Consider the following 13793-nt stretch of genomic DNA (forward strand, 5'->3'; position numbering starts at 1 on the left):
ACAAACAAAATTTGTGTTGTTAAATTTTTTACGTGCTTGTATTTGGGTTTTTCTTTATAGACATTTTAATATACTTTTCAATATTCTAAGGTATCTAACTTTAATTAGAAATCAAAGTTCAACTGGACTATAATTGTTAGTGACGTTAATAAATATGTACCTACATCTAAGTTGGTAGCGTTTTAGTAGTTAACTGGCAATTAAGTAAAATTGACTCATTTATTGTGTTTATAAATACCAAGAGTATAAACTAAAAAATTTTAATTATAAAAAAACTTTTTACAAGTTTTCAAACATTCACAAAACAATATATGAATGAATTATTTAAGGCCACAGCAAAACGCAAACCCGTATCAAGGTTGCTAGAGGAGACAAACTTTTCTTCTTCATGCAATGCTGTATTTTTAAATAGTTGACACTAAGTTGACATGTAAATATAAATTTATCTTAAGTTCTTCTTCTTCTTATAGTACCATGAACCTATAGTGCGTTGGCGAATTATCTTAAGGCCATACGTCTGTCCTTTGCGGCGTTCAAAACTCGTCAGTGTCATTTATAATGTCCATTTCTTTATATTATGTAGCCACAACATTCGTCTGCCACCCTACTCTTCTCCTGACGTCAATCTTTCCTTGTTAAGACTTCCTCGTTTCTCACCCTATCTTTCCATGTTATGCGAAATATTCTTCACAAGGTCATTATTTCGAAGGCTTTCAACTTTTTAATGGTGTGTATTTTTAACGTCCATGTCTCAATGCCGTATAACAATATGGACCATACATAGCATTTGACCATCCTGTAGCGGAGATTAAAGGAAAGATTACGGTTACATAGTGGTGGTTTAAATTCAATAAAAGCTTGTCTTGCTTGTTGGGTACAGAATTTTATTTCTTGTTGAGGATCCCATTGGTCATTCATCATCATTCCTAAGTATTTGATTGTTTTCACTAACTCAATTAAATGATAAATTATTATCTACTTGAAGTTGTACTCTTAAAAGTAGTAGTTTTTCCAGCATTTATCTTCAAGTCGTATGTTTTTTGTGCGGTATTTATTTTATTTAGCATTAACTGCATATCATGGTCGTTATTTGTGATTATTCCGGTGTAGTCGGCGTAATTAATGTTATTTATTATGTACATATCGTGTACATCGTTGATCTTTATACAACACTCAGTCTTCAAGTGCCTCTGCAAAAAAAACTCTACACATAGATGAATTTTTCTAACATGAATAGTTTTTATATCGTATGATATGTCGTGTTTTACCTACTGTATAAAAGAAAGATACAAATCGGTATTATACAAACCGTCGAAAACATCTACTTCCATTATCGAATACAGGCAAAGATAAATGGGAAACTAATACAGTGTGTACCAGGTCAAAGCGGAGTCAAACAGGGTGACTGGTTAAGCCCATTTTTTTAATATAATGATGGACGAAATGATACAAGCTGTACGTAAAGGTCATGGTTATAGAATGAAGAACAAAGAAATCCAAATATTATGATATGCAGATGACGCGCATGAATTGCCGAGACAGAAGACGAGCTTCAAAGAATAACACACATCTTCAATACAACAGTCAAGAAATACAATATGATAATATCAGCAGAAACAACAGAATGTATGACAACATCTAAATACCCACTACGATGTAAAATCGAAATTGATGAGAAAATAATAAAGCAGGAAGCAAGGTTTAGATATCTGGGAATAGATATAACTAGTTCACAGATGTTAAAGAAAAAGTACGACAACAAAGCTTAAAAGCAAGTAAAGCGGCGGGATCTCTTAATAACACAATCTGGAAGAACAAATACCTAAGGCAAAACACAAAACAAGAATCTATAAAGCGGCAATTAGACCTATATTAACATACACGGCGGAGACAACACCTGATACATCTAAAACGAGACCACTATTAGAAACAACAGATGAGAATACTTCGACGAACTAGTAGAATGGCAGAGGATATGATAGTACGAATAGCTTAAGATAAGTTACCAAATAGACGAAGAAGTATTGGAAGACAAAGAAAAAGATTGTGCGATAATTTAAACAATTTAGGAGGCTAATATTAAAGAAGAAACACACTTTACAACCTACATACAAGAAGGAAGAAGAAGAAGAAGTATAATATATTGTGTTTAATTTTCACAAGTGCTGTAATTTAAGGTATAATTATTTAATCGCTATGGTATAACTGAATAGTTAACTTCCTACATATCTACCCTTTTTATTTCAATCATGCTTGATTTCATGCTTTTTTAGACATTCATTTCCCCTTGTTTTCTAAATTTTCTTTCGATCCAATGTCCCAGCTCATCTAAGGTTCTGTTCTTGCTGTTTTGTGTTTATATTTTTGTACTTCTATATCTCATCATTATGTTGACAGTTATGGTCTACAAAATTAAATTTAAGTTTTCCCGTATGCTCATTTTTCTCCTTCAAGTATCATATTCACGATAAACGTTTGCTTTTATCAACGCAATCTGGACCTTGTCAGCAGATTTTCTGAAGAGAGTCGTTGTACTTACTCCATACCATTGTCTAAGGTTCTTTAGCCAGGAAGTACTCCTATGACCTGGAACTCTCTGTCTTTCAATCTATTATTAATCAACCATTATTAATTTAAATATAAGGTTGAATGCTCGAATAAATGAACTTTGATCAGATAAAAGGCATATATCGAGCACAGTTTAATTAAATCTTGCCCAAGTACTTTCGATCCCTAGATCATCTTCAGGGGCATTTCGTCAATTGTGGCCTATCCGGCAAGAACAAGATGTCATAAACATATAAATGTACATTACACTACACTACAAATGGAGTAGTGTAGTGTAATGTACATTTATATGTTTATGACATCTTGTTCTTGCCGGATAGGCTACAATTGACGAAATTCCCCTGAAGATGATCTAGGGATCGAAAGTACTTGGGCAAGATTTAATTATACTGTGCTCGATATATGCCTTTTATCTGATCAAAGTTCATTATTAATTTGTTCAGTAAGTCCCCTAATTGAGTTTGTTTATTTTTGAGTATTGTTTTTACACATTAAACATTTATCTTTCTATTCTTCAAACTATCTATAGCTGTCTATAAATTACTGAGACCTTTTAAGAACTAACTAAGGTTCGTTTATTTTAATGCCATATTTATCATGTTAGTTGTAGTGAATAATTCGCAATAAAACTTAATTGTTTGTGTGAAGTTTTAACCTCCAGACCAGATTTCAAAATTAACCTGAAATAAAAAATACAAAGACGCAGCTTTACATTCACATCTCATATTTTCGTAACCTTGATTATGTTTAAATATCATTTAGTGGTTGTTTATATGTCTTCAAGCTTATCCTTTATTATCACAGTATTGTCCACTTATCGAATAGTTATTGTAAAAGTCTAATTTATTAGTTTATCTCCTGTTCTTACCAAGTATTTCCTTTATTAACGTCTTAGAATAAGTATACATATACAATAATTTTCTAAAATGTATTAGTTGTAAATGCTTCTCTTTCTAGTTTTAACAGTATGGAAACCAATTGAATAAAATAGTTGTTTGTGTACTTATTTTAAAAAATTATACAAAACGCTGAGACCCGTTACCTTAAATGTACAGGGTGGTTCACGTAAGTCTAGCATAGGTCGTAATCTTTATTTTTAATGAAGTAACGTGTATATTTTTATGTTTTTGAAAGCTCATTAATAACTTGATCCCACTAAACTATATTATGTAGAATTTATTATGAATAATGCAAGGTGAAATTTTGAAATTATGCACAATTTCCGTTAAGAAATTAAATACAAAACTCAATATATTGATACTTAGTTTAGAAAATTGATTACAATTTTATTTCAATATTTTACATCTTCTTCCTCTCCTTTTTATATAGACATCACTCTCTGTTTTTTAATGTGCCCGCAGTAAGTTGTCGTTCCATCGTTTTCGTGGTCTTCCTACTGATCATCTTCCTATTGGGAAACCGTCTCTTGCCGTCTTTACTACTCTATTTGTTGTCATTCGGCTTATATGATCGTTCCATTCTACTCTTCTATTTCTTACCCAGTTCTTGATCTTCTCCATCTTGCATCTACGTCGTATATGTGTACTTATAGCTCTGTCCCATAGTGTCTTGCCATCAATGGCAAAGTGTTGTCATCTCTGCTGTGTCTAACATTATTTTTTTCCCCTCTGTGTCAGGTCTTGTTTCTGCCACGTATGTAATTATTGGTCTGATGACTGTTTTGTAAATTCTGCCCTTCGTTTTTTTTCTGATATTTTTATTTCTCCATATTGTTTCATTTAGGCAGCCTGCGGCTCTGTTTGCTCTATCCACTTGATCTTTTACTTCGGTTTCTAGCTTTCCGTAGCTAGATAATGTGATGCCTGAATATTTAAACTCCATCACTTGTTCTATTATCTGACCTTCCAGCTCCAATTTACATCTTAGTAAATTTGCTGTTGTAACCATGCATTTTGTCCTTTTTGGTGAAATTAACATGTTAAATTTTCTGACGGTTATATTAAATTTGTGCAGCATACGTTGTTAATCATCTTCACTTTTGTGAGAGTAGTATTGCGTCGTCTGCATAGCAGATTATTTTAAGTTGTTTTTCTCCCATTTGGTCATGTCACATGTCAAATATAATCAAGTAAATTAATTTATTTAAACCTGGGAATTTGAGAAACATACTTGTTATTATATTTATAAGCGAATAGTAGTATTATGCTACTATTAAATATTAGTTTTGTCCATTAAAACTAGAAAAAATTATTTTAATGTTAAGTAAAATGGTTTTATTTTGCCAATGGTTCTATTTTTGCCAATATGCAAACCAATGACGAATGAGTTAGGGATGCATAAATTATTACATACAAATAGGTCAATAAAATATCTTCGAAGGAAATTTGACCATCTCACTTTGATATAACATTAAAATTTTCTGTTTGGACATGCCACGCCAGTGGCATACAGTGGTACAACAGAGTTGTTAGTATACCTACTTTGATCCATTCTATTAGTATTTTTATTGGTTAAGTAATTTCTGATAGGCGACCTGAAGATAAACTCAAATTGTAGAACCCGAAACAGGTCGTACAAGTTACAATAAAACCAATTGTTTTTTTTTTATTTTTTGCCTACAACTCGCTTCTATTTTCGTCGATGAATAGCTTTCTGTCGCCATATTTTAGTAAACTACCGAAATTGCTAAACAGGGGTGGATGGAGACCTTCAGCTTTATATTGGCTGGAATAGAATCCAAATAGCGACAAAGCGTTTGGGAAAAAATCCTAAGGAAGATAAAATCCGTAAACTAATTTTCGAAACCAAACGGATTTACGGATTTTAATATCAGATGTCGCTATTTGCGTCTATACGAAGCCATGTTAGAGTTGCTTCCTAAGACAGAAAAGATTTATTTTCACGTTCAGAGCGACTGTGAAAGCCGTTCTGAAGAGGCCTATCAGGCCGAAATACGTATGAGCGGAAGCACAGGCGCCCTGTACGTGAAATCAAATCTGAACTGTCTTTTCCTTCCTAAGGAAGATCTTTGAGCCTGTCCTTGATAAAGCATCAGAACAATACAGGATAAAAACTAACAAAAATCTCGAATAACTATATCGAATTACTTAAATAATAATAAAAATATTGTCCAGAGGACTCCAGAGGCAGGACACCTCAGAAGACATTCTGACGAAAGAATAGTAAGAATCTTTAGGCTACGTATTGGATGGAGATTGCTCAAGATAGTAAGGAATGGAGGCATGTTTTCCAGTCGGCTAAAACCATCAAGCAAAAAAACAAAAGAGGAAATCTAATCGTTATGAAAAGGAGACAAAAATTTATAAAAGTGGCATCTTAATATGAAGGACATATCCGGGAATGCAAAGGCGCCAACTTTAAAGTAGCTATAAAATATTTTTCAGAATGAGTCTTAAACAAGAAAGTTTTAATTATATAATAACGATAATAGTCTAAAATGTGACACAATTGTTAAAAAAATTTAATATAAATAAGCATATTCATATGGCAGATGGGACAAACAATAACATAACTCAAATAAATTTGATTTCATAAACAAGGAAAATGACTCTCTTTCCTTGTTTAATGTGGCCTCTCAAAATAACACTTCCCGTCTAGCAATATTTTTGCCCCCATTACCTTTAAATTCAATCTTCTGCCTTTTTGCTCGATGGCGAAGTTTATAACGCCACGGAGAATAGAACAAAATATAATCCATTACGTTACAGTATCCTTGCTCTGTATAAAATGTTTTTATGCCAAATAAAAAATTTTATACAAAATATCCAATTTGATTTTTTTTTGGTAATTTCTCTACAGATTACTCCGATATTCTAAGGAGTGCATGTATTATTTTGGGGTTTCAGCAGCCACTTCTTTAAAAAGTCAATCAAAAGTCCTAAGCAACTTTTTTTATTGTAGATAATTTGTGAAAATACAATAAATTATATACAATATAATAAATTACAATCAGTTTTTTTCTAGTTTATGTCGTAGGTTCGAAGATACTTTGTATTTTTGTCTGTAAATCTGATATACAGAACAGTCTATTAATATTATGGTTTACGGATAAACCCCATTTTGAGTTGTAACAAAGAGTTTTATAGAATTTGTAATTACGTACTCAGACGTAATTTAATTGTGACCAATCATAAGAAGTTATATTAATACCTGGCCAAATCTGATTTTTGGGACACTATGCCCAGCCTTAGTATCTCTCATTACCTCTTGAGTTTCAAATTTATAAATTGCCACCGTTTTTACCCGACATTGAGTGGCTTTAATGAATTACTTTGTATCACTAATCACTGTTTTTTTTTCGATTTCTGCACTGTTACTTTTTGTTGCTTCCTTTATACACTTGTGCTTCGTTATTCTCTTCTATTCCAATATTTTTATGAATTTAAGAGCATCAAGTATAGCATATATAATTGACATATAAATACACTACTGCAATCGGAAAGTTTGTATTGGAATGATCTGTATATATCTGTATATAATCGCTGTATTTATCCAATAATAAAAATACTAACGATTTTAATAAAAATTGTGATGTGCTTCTCTAATACAATTTGTTAGGGAGGTATTAATAGAAACTATTTTGAGAATCCATGGTGGAGTAGACTTTTTTTGTTTGGTAAATATGTTTTCGACAGTTACTATGCATATCTAAGTAAGTACTTAGTACTTTACACACTTTACACTACTCAATAATTGCCCTGCGCTTGAAGCGACAACTACATATATTGCTTTAGGTTTGATGGTCTACCTAGGCCATATTTCTTCTTCATCGGATCTCTATTCTATGATTGTCTGTACCTGTAGGATAACTTAAGGTTTTGTTGCAATGTTGAGATTGGTTTTAATATCCCCGTTATCTAATATATCTTTAAAAGAAGACGACGAACAATAAATACTAACTATAACTTTTTCCAATAAACATTCTTAATTACATTCCTACTACGTTACACGTAGGCAATTAAACAACAATTTACACGATTAATAGATTGCGAAAGGTAATAATATGGAAATTTTCACAAAAATAATTAATAATATGTTAAATTTTATACTTTATTCTATAGATATTTAGTATAATTATATAACCCTTGAGCTATTTTCTTAGTCTAAATCAATTATTGCTACAATACTTGTTTTCAAGGTAGCTTTTTTTATTTTATGATGATATCGATATGAATTTATAATATTGTTTTGTTTATTATATTAATATTTTGTAAAAGAAAGTTTCCTATACGATAGATATACGATATAGGATTTGATTTTATTTACGATATTTTTTTTATCTCGAAAACCTGAATGTATTCTGACACATTTTTTCTCTCTAGTTTTCTAATGGTATTTTTTTGAATCTGTTTATGCGATAAATGTTGTTCCTTTTATTTATTCCCAAAATTCATCTGTACATCATCATCTATGGCACTGTCAACTGTTTCATACCATAATGTTTGTTCGTATACTTGTTTCACCTTAACATTTATTTTGTTTTTATATACCTCCACATTCCTTTTATATACCTCCACCTTCATATATTCCTATGCATAATGCTTCATCCACTAATTACAACTTTTTTACAACAATTTTACAATTTCTCGCTATATTAAAGGTAGAACACATACTTTATACTATGTTATCTTACTATAATCTTTATCTCCAACATATCTCTAGACATCCACAGGCCATCGCATGATATTAAGTACTTTTTCCTAAAATTAGAGGATCTAATATAATATCTCAGTTGGACATTTGGAAATATTGATAAATTGGAAATGCAAATAAATATGACTACTTACTTACTTTATATGAAAAACAAAATTTCAGCAAAATTTCAACTTTAGTCGATTTAATGCGCAAAGTATCTGAATATTTTTTTTACATGGACCTGTCAATTTCAATATGTTTTCGGATTTTAACGTTTTGGTTATTAAATTTTTGATGAAGGTATTATTTACTGTAGGTAGTGTTTGCATATTAATTCTTACTGAAGATCTTCTGCTTTCTTTTTGTGACATTAACTTGTATGCCGTAATTACTGCATATTATATACATATCTTCTTATAAAATGTGAAGATCTTTCAATACTAATGCCAACAACACGGTATCGCCTTCATCTCGAAAAAAATTTATGACATCTCTATTGATAAATTTTATATAAAATGATTTTTATTAATTTATAATCTTGAATTACTTACTGATTTTTTAATATTCGAGAAAACAATGTCATTACTTTACTGTTTCTTTTTTATATTTTTTATGTATATTATTATTTTTTTTTATATTTTTGCAATGTCTTACCGATATTTAACAAACTACACTTCAATTCTTGGACACTTTAAAATATTTAACTAGTTTATTTTCTAATGTTTTTATTATGTGCATTTAGTAGATATTTTTGTTTTTGTCCACAGTGTAAGTTGTAATGGGACGAATATTTTCAAGTATACTCATCAACGCAATAGACAAATGGTTTGATATAAAGTTAAATTAAAAATTACCATAAAATTACCGCAAAGACCATAAAAAAATACCTAATTATTTTCCGAATTTAAGTCACTTTTGATATTTTGTGCATACTTCTTAATTTTCCCATAACTCCCATTTCACCAAAACTTGTACCTGGTTGTACGTAATAAACGCGTTTTCCATTTTTCATGTATGTTGTTGGCCTTCAGTGTTGCAGTGTAATATTTTTTTGTCATTTTAATTTGTTTGTACTGTATTTAATACCAAAAGTTGTTTGGAAAGAGTAAACTGCTTTAAAACTATTATATTGTGTTAATTAAATATTTAACGATAGGTTTATATTCAATAATTAGGTACATTAATAAGTACGTAAGATGGTGTATATTCTTTTAACTTAAATTTTGTCAAAATCTGTAAGCATATATAGTAAGACTAAATTTACCAACTTACAAATCTACTTGCTTAAACTAATAATATAAAAACCTAAACACAATATAAAGTTAAAGAGAAGAAATTAGTAAAATTAATGGTATGTTGTGGGGAGACACAATTTTTGGGAGTTTTATACAGACACTGAAAATGTAAGTTGATTAGCGTCGTAATTCATTAAAGTCACGATAGTTTTCTGCACGCACTAAACATTTTTAATGATCCAGATCTTCAAAGGGTAAAACTGGGAAACTATAAACTTGTATAGTTTTACTATGCGAAAGAAAGCGAAAAAACATAACTCAGGGAGAATGAGGAACAGAATAGGAATCCGACTTTTGAACTGTTCATTATTGTAACTCTAATATGCAAGACTTGCACATATTTCTCAGTTAAGCGCTTTTAAGGAAGTATATAGAAAGAGTTTAGATAAAAACAAGATCCTTGGAATTAGTGTGAACCCATAACATCGCCTGTTTCTGTATAAATAATTTTCCACCTAGGCTTTAAATTTTCAAATAATTTAATAATTTTAATAAAACAATTACTATGAAGCAAAACCTTCTTCTAATAAAATTTATTAAAAAAATTTAAAAATTATTTAAAATCGATTTATAAATTGTCAATACTTTTTAAATCCTCTCTGATCAACATAAGTGAACCTCGTCTATAAAGTAATTTTAACTAGCCACATAACGAGATCAGGTTACCCTTAAATTAATAATTAAACTAACAAACATTGATTATTAAGACACTAGATTGATGATAGAGGATTACATTTTTTAAAGAAATGCACAAATTCCCGGCTCGAACAAACAGTTGATCTACTAAGTGGCAACAACCAACTTAAGCTTTTTTTTTTCTTCTTTTATGAGGGGGGGGGGGTGGTCCAAAAATGTTCGAAACATACATTCCTAGAAGGTGGGCAGAACCGCCTTCCAGCCTCGGTTATGGAGGACTCCTCCAGCGTGGCCACGATGATATCCGAGGCCGCGCGCTTGTGTTGTTCGGACACCATCGCCTCAATGCCAGAGACCTACCTGCTAAAAAAACACCCTCCTCAGCGGTGAATTACGGGCCAGATCGCCCTGATTGGGACTCAACATCGGCACGGCATTCACGCACAATTCTCACACATTCTAGCACTTTCCCACTACGAAGGAATTATTCTCTCCCTCTATTCCTCCCTGTTCATGTTCAATCTCACCCCTTCTCATTCTGCCTTATCTTCTTTCTTGGCCTACCTTCGGGTTGCCTTTTTTCTTGTTCCTTTCTTTCCAATGTTTTCCTCACATATTTCTGAACTGCTCTCCACCGATCTGACGACCTAAGCATCTCCTCCACTACTTCAGTGACTGATTGCACCCTAATTCCTAGCTTTCTCTCAAGCAGGCTCCACTCACCTATCCGTCTATCGCATACCAATAGAGTGTGCGAGACAGTGTCCGATATTTTACAATACAGGCATTTGTCATTTTCTGCCTTTCCAACTCTGTAAAGGTATGCCCTAAAGCAAGCATGTCCTGTGAGCATCTACCTCAGGAAATAATTCAAACGCCGGTACGCGCAATCCATCCATCTTCTCAAATTAGGAATCAACGACTTCGTCCACTGCGCCACCCTTCTCATCTCATTTCATTCCTCTTGCCACATCATTATGGACCTTTCCCTTTCTTCTTTTTTTAAACGTTCTGTTGCTATGTCTTCATTTCTTCTCTCGTATATTCTTCCTCTTTCCTTCACTAGCATGTGCATCGGAATACACCCGGTGATAACTCCTAACGCCTCGGCAGAGACTGTTCTGTATGCACACGCCACCCTCAATAGACTCTTCCTATCTGCTCGGATGAGCTGCTTTCTGAATGCCTTTGTTAAAACTGCAGAACTTCAGACAGGCGCAGCGTAGAGTATGATCGATTGCACAACCGAATGAAGGGCCCTCCTCCCCTCAGTTTTGGGCCCTCCGATGTTGGGCATAATACCTCCCAATAGGGCGGATCTCACCACAGCTCTTTGACTCACCGCTTTTACGTGCTCCCCCCACTTTCCGTTTTGACTCAGAGTCACCCCTAAACTAACTTAACCTGGTGTCAAGGTAACAGGGTGTACTACTCTTTAATCATGCTATCTGCTACAATTCTGTTCACATGATTCTAGTATAATTTATGATAACATAAACATTGTTTAGAGAGTTCAAATATACATAATAACTACTTCGAAAATAATTAGTCTTTAAAATCTTCAAAAACTTAGTTTTACTGTAAGTCTACTATTTATTTTCCCATTAATTAACAGCGTTGTGGCATTGCTGTTAATTTTTATTGGACTTGTTATTTATATTACTTGTTTATATTTTCTATTTAATGAATGTCACAGGTAAATGCAGCGACCTTCTCGCCGTCCTTTTAATACTTTTCATGAATTTGTTCGTTTAGTATTTGATATTACTTCTAGATTCCCTTGTTTATATATGCTCGTCACATATATTATCTTCCTAACTTCGGAAGGGAAGGAATATTCTCAATATTCTTGAAAATACTTGAAAACCTGAAAACCAGAGAAGCAGCAAATAAAGACGGGATACCAAACGAATTACTGAAATATTCTGAAATATCAAAAAAGAAGATAAAAACCGTCAGAATGCTATAGAGGTATAAACTTGTTAAATACGTACTTGCTAAAACGTACAACTAAAATTTTACAAGTGCTAATAAATCAGAGGATAAGCTGATGAACAACAGGGTTTTCGTAGTGGAAGATCTTGTACAGAAACAATATTCGTTATAAAGCAAATTACTGAGAAATCACTAGAGTATAATAGATTAGCATTTCTGTTTCTGATTGACCTAAGAAAGCGTTTGACAGAGTAAGACTCAAAGATGTAATCCATTGCGTGTATAATAGAGAAGTTCCCCTAAATATTATAAAAACTATCGAAAACATCAACCAAAACAACAAAATGGAAGTCAGAATAGATGGGCAACTTACAAAACCTATAAAAATAGGCAGCCGAATAAGACAAGGGGATTCATTGAGCCTAATGCTCTTCAATTTGATCATGGATGAAATTATCAAACGCGTTAACAAAGCAAGAGGTTACAGAATGAGAAACGAATAAATAAAAATACTCTGTTACGCAGACGACGCAATATTGATAGCCCAAGATGAAGATAGTCCACAGATTCAACATAAGAGCAAAAGAAGTTAATGACAATCCCATTTCAGAAAACTAAAACAATAGTAGTCAGCAAAGAATCTACCGGATGTAATATAGAAATTTATGGCATCAGTATTGGAGACCTGGACAAAGAAGTGAAAGATCAAGTACAAAAACCAAATAACCTGGCAGGATGTCTTAATAACACTATATGGCGAAACAGACACATGAACACTGAGATGAAGTCAAGCATTTCTAAAGCCAGTGTAAGACCAACAATGGCATTTGCTTAAGAAGCAAGACCCGATACAACCACAACGCAAAGGCTACTGAAAACGCCAGAGATAAGAGTACTAAGAAGAATTACAGGAAATACGTTGAGAGATCGAAAGAGAAATAATAAAATAAGAAGAAAATGTAACGTACAGTGTATAATGAATGGACACAAAAGAAAGAAAAAGAATGGAAGAACCACATAAGCAGAATGGAGGAGACCCGTATCGTCAAAATAGCAAGAGATAAGTCATCAATCCGCAGAAGAAGTATCAGACGACATAATATACGGAATTATTGGGGATTACAGCAATTGTAGGTGAAAGAATACACCTTTTATCTCATCCAACAATTTAATATACTGAGATAGATAATGCTTTTTCTAAAAATGAAAAAATTGAAAACAAGAGTTTGTTAAAGATCTATTTTTAGAAATTTATGAGAAATTATTTATTAGAATAAAGCGATAGTAAATATAACTGTACACTTCATTATAGTTTTATTAAATGGAAAGCTTTAATTTTTATATCTTTGGGATAAAATAACCCATAAACATGTCTAAACATATCGACATATCTACCATTGGCCCGAAACTTTTTATCTTTGCCCATCTTCCATGTTGTTTTTTGTAGTTAAAAGAAAGTTTATAATCATAGTATAGAAGAGAACATAGTGTTATCTTTTATTTTGTCTTTGAGATTTTATTTTAACCCAATATTTGTGATTAAAAGCCAACATTTTTGTAACAAGCGTAACCTTAAATTCATTATACCAAGGTAGTTAATTTATTGTTTAGTTTATTAAAAATGACAACTGTATATTAATGCGGTTTACCACAATATTTACTCAATTGTCTAACCCTGTACAATTTAAACAGAATTTATGTAAGTCCTCAATACATGTGTGTGTACCCACTGTACATTGCCAT

At 32.2% G+C, this 13793-nt stretch overlaps 1 protein-coding gene across 3 annotated transcripts in view; it reads left to right on the top strand.

Annotated features, from left to right (window-relative positions):
* LOC140439922 (uncharacterized) overlaps positions 1 to 13793 on the top strand; it is a 180354-nt gene that overhangs the window by 57319 nt on the left and 109242 nt on the right. The window lies entirely within an intron of this gene.

The sequence above is a fragment of the Diabrotica undecimpunctata genome, chromosome 4, assembly GCF_040954645.1.
Source record: "Diabrotica undecimpunctata isolate CICGRU chromosome 4, icDiaUnde3, whole genome shotgun sequence".
Taxonomy (NCBI): Eukaryota; Metazoa; Arthropoda; class Insecta; order Coleoptera; family Chrysomelidae; genus Diabrotica; species Diabrotica undecimpunctata.